Here is a 6,691-nt window from a genome sequence, read left to right as displayed (position 1 = left end):
TTTTTTTTTTTTAATCCCCGCACCAAGCGCTTAACCTCATTGGGGTGGAGGAGAAGGCGGCGGCCGTCTGGTCCGCAGCGGCAACAGGAGCGAATAATACGGCCGTAAGTGCTCGGTTAGGACGAGGGTGTGTAGACCCCAGGCCTCCCAGGCCCCTGCCCCGCCTCGCGGTGGTGGGCACCGAAGCTGGGTGGGGGCTAGGTCCAGCGCTGTCATCCGCTCTTGGGTGCACTTTGGGGGGAGGGGGGCGGCCCTTAGGTGGGAGCTGGGCGGGGAACGGGAGTGGAGGACTGTTTATCCAGCCCGCAGATCGCTGATCCCACGCTGCTTTGCAGGGGGTTGGGGGTGGGTCTGGGGTCAGCCTGGCTTTGTGTGCCCCTCTGTCTTCTCTCCTGGACCCCACCCCAGGCCCCCTTCCCGACCCGAGTCTCGGGCCTGGTAGGAGAAACCGCGTTTGAGAAGAGCCGGGGCTTGCGAGGGGAGGGGGCGAGAGGGAGAGGGAGAAACCCCCCACAACTACTACTGGCCGAGTGGTGGGTGTGGAGAAAGATCGGGAGGGAAGGGGTCCAGCCGGGCCAGACAAAGCCGAGCGCGGGCCGGGCGGGATGCGCAGGGTGCCGGAGGTCCCCGGGCCCGCAGCGAGCTGTTTCGGAGGCTGGGAAAAGCGGACAAGTGCTGAGTTAAGCCTTGTGCAGCCTCCTCAACTTGCCTTTGTTGTTCTTCGGTATTGGCAGGGACGCTCTGACGGAGAGGAGGGTGTGATCTTGCACGTTAGCCTGGTTGGTACAATGGAACTCATCACATTTTGCTTTCTCGTTTTCCAAGCCCCTCGGATGAGTCTGGGGTTTTCCAGAGTCTCACTTATTACATAATTTTAAAACAACAACAACAACAACAACAACTTGTGTTTATTCCTAAAATTAAAAACAAAAATTAGGTGGAGCTTTGAAACATGTTTTATTGCATCTGGGTGAGTTTTTCTGTCGTGAGGTTCGTACATTAATGTTGACCATTTGTAGAACCTGTGAGCTCTTTAAAGATGATACTTAAATTTGTAGATATGACATCCAGAGCTCTAGATTTCTCTAGTCCTTTGGGAGGCAGTGATGCAGAAGAGTCAGAAGTGAGAAATAGTTGCTTGCTGCCGTGTCCCTTGCACCCTGTTTGAGTGCCAGAATCTGGTATAAATGATGGCTTTAGAAATTGTTGCTTTTATTACAGTTATTGTGACATTTACTGTCCTCTTGGTCAGAGAAATCCTGGACAGTGGGCTCCTTTTGCTTGTCAAGGGAGTGGAGAAAAGTAACATTGATGCAGAGACCGTATAGATAAGAAAAATAACATCACAGTGTCCCAGAGTTACTGGATATTACTTATCTTTTCCATTTGCTAAGAAAGATTTAAATTTTGGTGAGCTGTTTGCTTATCATCTTTGTAAGATCGTGTAGTTGCACCTTTTTTTAGCAATTGTTACTTAATGCTCAGTTTCTGAAATTCATAGCTTATCAGCTAACATGTAGATGTTTTAGGATTTTAAAGTTTTAATTTTTGTTGAGTTTTCAGCTGTAGTTTTGTATTCTCCCAAAATCCTTTGAAGAGACTGTTGGTGGTGGAGTTGTCAAATATTTTATCTCCATGTTACAATCTAAGCGGTAGTGAATAGGGAAAAAGCCTTTGCACCTTAAATTAGTGTTAGAACTGAAAACCTCCATCTCCTAGAGTGCCAAGATTTTGGCCACAGGCTCAACTTTACCTGAAAGAGGTAGACATTTTTTTTGTACTAACAAGAAGCAAAAATCTGAAGCTTGGTTTTTATGCTTGAGTAACTACTGCCATAGAATCTCTTAAGTGTAGTTCAGATGATGGGAACTTGCTTTTTATAGAGCAAGATTTCAGATCCTTAAAATAGTTTGACAGGGATGTTGAGACATGAATGGCCAGAAGACCATTAAGTTTATTGTTCACATGTGTTATGTTTTGTTCACTGGTTTGGGATTTAGATTTATTTCCCTCTAATCCTTTGTTCATTTTCAGCCCCCCCCCCCCCTTTTTTTTAGATGGCTCAATCTCACAGTTTATAAGTTGGGTGAGATAGTTTTTTGTACCTGAGACATAATTTTTTCAGACTCCATTTATTCTTAACAGTCTAATACTTATAAAGTTGTAGCTTTTTAGATTGATGGATAATGCTTTTTATTTCATAGTACTATTGGTAAATGTTTTAATCATTTAAGGGATGATAACATTAGGCTCAGAGCTGAGTTTTGATAACAACTTTGATGATTCCAAGTGTGGTAGTCACATAGTGTAAAGAATAGACAGTAGCAGAAAATAATGTTTGAAAACAGAATCACTGATGATTCAGTCTTTGGTTTGTAAAATGTAATTTAAGAAAGTAAACTAACCTTTCTTTATTGAATGCAACCAGGTCAGCATCCATAAAGAGTGTGCGTGTTTGGTTAACTGACCTCTAAAGGCCTTTTCTTTTTAGCACCACAATTTCTTGAGTGTTAGCTGTGTCTTTACACTGCAGGGCTTTCTTCACCTCTTTGAGCTCAGACCAGTACTGCCAGGCTGAATGCTCCTGCTCCTCAGATTCTTATGGCACCTCCACAGAATCCACTTTCCCACAAGCATCTTTAGGGATCCACTTTCCCACAGGCATCCCTGAAGATGTAGCTCAGATGTGTTCAAACGGCAGCATTTCTTCCATAATACTTCTGTTGACTTTTCTCCTGTTTCTTGCCTGGAAGTCTCCTCACTCCTTGTTGATTCCTGTTGTATCCATTACCTTCCTCCTGGGAAGATTCTTCTGGTGATTTATTCTTCTCTAGGTCCTGGAAGGTCTTGGGAATTTGTAGAAGACTTTGTAGTAGCCTCTGTGCTTGGACTACTGGCCTTGTGTAACCAGTCTCTGTAGAAAGTGTGAAGGAATAAACCAGTGTATCTTAACTTAGAATAAAAGGATTGGAGCCTTGGAAGAGCTCTTAGAGGCCCTATAGTCCAACATCCTGCCTTTTGTCTACTGTATTCTGGTCTTGAGCCTCAAACCGCAGCCTGCTTTCCTGTCACTGGACAGGTCTTGATTGCTGGAAAGATATCCTAGACTGTCTCCACTCTGCCCCTCCCCTTATGCCTGTTGATCTTAGTACTCTCTGAAGCAACATGAATCAAATATGTTTCTTTTCCATGAAATAGTCTTTCATTTCCCAGGACAGTCATCAAGCCTTTTCTAGATTTATTGATTAATTTATTAAACCCTTTCTTTAGTTCCCTGGTGGCTCAGCTGGTCAAGAATCTGCCTGCCGTGTGGGAGACCTGGGTTCGATCTCTGGGTTGGGAAGATCCCGAGGAGAAGGGAACAGTTTCCCACTCCAGTATTCTGGACTGGAGAATTCCATGGACTCTATAGTCCATGGGTTGCAAAGAGTTGGACCCAACTGAGCGACTTTCACTTTCAGGAACCACAAGGATATAGCTGAAAAGACATACATGGGTCCCATGCTCAGGGGCTCACTCACAGTGCAATGGAGGAGACAGATAAAATGTTACAAATTCCGTCCCTGTGATGCTGAAGAATGTAAACAGCCCTAGGCCCTTTGTCCCTTTGTGGTTTAAGCTGATATCACCTAAACTAGGTATCACTGTGCTCTCTTTAGACAACTCTTGTTTGATGGTCCTTTAAATGTAGTATATGAAATAAAGCAGAATTTGATATGACCAGACCAGAATATATAGTTCCTGTCTTAGGTTAGGAAACTGTATCAAGGATTTTCAGACATGTGAGCTTTCTGGTTCTGTCACTTCCTAGCCCTGTGGCTTTGGGCCATGGGCCAGTTAGATCATCTCTTTGTATTTTAATAATTTCATCTACAAAAGGAGGGTGAAGGGCAGGCAGTGTTAATAGCAGCATCTTCTTATAGGGCTGTGTGAGGATGAAGTGAGATAACATATGTAAGATGCTGAGAATAGTGACTGGCATATACTGAGTAAGTATATGGACTTCCTGTCATGTATTCATGGTAAGAGTTAATGTAATAATAATAGCAGTAACTGGGACTTCCCTGGAGTCCAGTGGTTAAGACTCTGAGCTCCCAGTGCAGGGATAATGGGTTTGATCCCTGGTCAGGAAACTAACATCCTGCATGCTACAAGATGCGGCCAAAAAAAAAAAAGGAATTATCACATTGCCAGAATCACTTGGAGAGGGTCTTAAAATACAAATGGCCTGGTCTTATTTATTGCTAGCCACCCAGAGATTTTGGTCAGTTAAGTCTTCGTCGGCCTGGGCGGCCACAATTTTTTAACAATCCTAAGGTAAATCTGGAAAACCCAGTTTGAAAGTCCTGCATTCTATGTTAATTTTGTCAGTGATTGCATTTGCTTTTACAAATTAAAAAAATTACCAGGTAACAGTCATAGATTATCCTAAAAGATTTGAACATGGAAGTAAAGGGGAAGGTCTGGCCCCAGATCCTGCTGAGCCCCAGGGCAGGCGATACATCCTCTTATTACCAGTTCAGAGTATGTCTCCTAAACATGGTTACCTTTGTTTGTAGGAACATGTTCATAACACTAACAGCCATATTTGAGGTAACAAACCCTGGATTTTCAAAACACTTTTACATTCTTAATCTTCTTTGTTCCCTTCAAAAAATCCCTTGAGGTAGGCAGTGGAAATACCATGATTATCCTGTCAATTTACAAATGAGAACCCAAGACCTCGGAGTTATATCCCAGTACATGGTGGAACGAGGATGAGAACTGGGCCTTCAGTTTCTCAGCCTGATGTTCTTTTTGTGTAAATTGTCTCTTAGCGACATCACTTTACACCTTATATTGAAGTTGTGGTTCTGAAGTTGCCTAATCATTTTTGCCATGTGAAATCCGCCAGACCAGGTTTCCTCTCTCCTTCAGTGTGTTTATACTTGCTTTTTAAAAAATGTAAATTTAAGATTTAATAGTTAATATGTTAAGATTTATCTTTTTGTGAAAGAAAATTTAGAACTGGCCTGTGCCCATCTTGCTACCATGGTACGATTGGGTGCGTTTATCTTCATTCAGCATGACTGAGGTCAGTGAATCTGCCTTCTACCTCTAGAAGGGTTGTCCAGTTAACTTTCTAAGCAGAATGAGTTAAACTTATTTGTAATCTTATTACAATAATATGGCAATAATACAGAAAGTTGAGAGACCAGACAGGGGAAAACCTATATCAAGCCATCCTAACACAGGGTTTTTCTTCTTTTTTTTGTGTAATCCAAACACGTTTTTTGTATGTACTGAAGTAAAATTGACATGCAACAATATGTTGGTTTCCAAGTGTGTAGCATAGTGATTCAGTATTTTTGTATATTGTGAAATGATCATAATAAGTCAAGATCCATCACCTTACAGAATTTTTTTTCCTTGGATGAGAACTTTTAAAATGTAATCTATTAGAAACTTTCAAATGTACAGTACAGTATTGTTAAACTGTGGTCATCATGCCATACATTTGTTTTATAACTAGAAGTTTGTACCTGTTGATACCTTTCACCCATTTGTCCCCCTGCCCCACTTCCCTACCTCCAGGATTTTTCATAGTGTCCTGTCCATATGTCCCTGTTTTTTAGTAAGTCTTTTTAGGTCTTCTGTGTTCTATGAATGAAAGTGAAAGTGAAGTCGCTCAGTTGTGTCCGACTCTTTGCGACCCCTTGGACTGCAGCCCCTCCAGGTTCCTCTGTCCATGGGATTTTCCAGGCAAGAATACTGGAGTAGGTTGCCATTTCCATCTCCAGTGTAATGACATGGTGTGCATCATTTTGATTTTTAATAGCTTTGTCATATTTGATTGGATAATGGCAGATTTTGGTAAACTGGGATCCTTATTTTTTGGCTGTGCCTCACAGCTTGTGGGGTCTTAGTTCCCTGACCAGAGATTGAATCTGGGCCCTTGGCAGTGAGAGTGGACTCCTAGCCACTGGACTGCCAGGAAATTCCTGGTAAACCAGGATCCTTGATATGCAGGTATATATATATTTTTATATATTATATATCAAGGTACATAATACTCTATATTACAACAGTGGCTGTTTTTGCCATGTAGTGTGCTTTTTTGTGTTGTTTCCTTTGGATCAGTTCTAAGAAGTGAGAATATTGGGTGACTTTTGATACATATTGCCTGAATGCTGACCAAAAGCTTGTATCAGTTAATAATTACCCCAGCAACTTAAGAGTGCTTGATAACTGTGGCTTTGTAGTAGAGCCTGAAGTCAGGTAGGTTGATTCCTCCAGTTCCATTCTTCTTTCTCAAGATCGCTTTGGCTATTCGAGGTTTTTTGTATTTCCATACAAATTGTGAAATTATTTGTTTTAGCTCTGTGAAGAATACCGTTGGTAGCTTGATAGGGATTGCATTGAATCTATAAATTGCTTTGGGTAGTATACTCATTTTCACTATATTGATTCTTCCAATCCATGAACATGGTATATTTCTCCATCTATTAGTGTCCTCTTTGATTTCTTTCACTAGTGTTTTATAGTTTTATATATATAGGTCTTTAGTTTCTTTAGGTAGATATATTCCTAAGTATTTTATTCTTTCCATTGCAATGGTGAATGGAATTGTTTCCTTAATTTCTCTTTCTGTTTTCTCATTATTAGTGTATAGGAATGCAAGGGATTTCTGTGTGTTGATTTTATATCCTGC

The 6,691-nt window shown here is 41.6% G+C and overlaps 1 protein-coding gene across 8 annotated transcripts in view; it reads left to right on the top strand.

The window, feature by feature from the left end:
* The window catches only part of CLASP1 (cytoplasmic linker associated protein 1), a 275,326-nt gene that overhangs the window by 1,406 nt on the left and 267,229 nt on the right, over window positions 1–6,691 (top strand). For 6 of the 8 annotated variants that reach the window (XM_010860823.1, XM_010860822.1, XM_010860824.1 and 3 more), the window contains exon 1: window positions 7–104. The exons of the other annotated variants lie outside the window; for them this stretch is intronic. The gene's annotated coding sequence lies outside the window, so the exon portion shown is untranslated. Of the gene's footprint in view, window positions 1–6; window positions 105–6,691 lie in introns of those variants that run through there. 8 annotated transcript variants of the gene reach the window in all.

The sequence above is a fragment of the Bison bison genome, unplaced genomic scaffold (assembly GCF_000754665.1).
Source record: "Bison bison bison isolate TAMUID 2011002044 unplaced genomic scaffold, Bison_UMD1.0 scf7180017864471, whole genome shotgun sequence".
In the NCBI taxonomy this organism is placed as follows: domain Eukaryota; kingdom Metazoa; phylum Chordata; class Mammalia; order Artiodactyla; family Bovidae; genus Bison; species Bison bison.
Note: the sequence above shows the minus strand (reverse complement) of the source record. Positions and strands in the feature narration are given on the sequence as shown.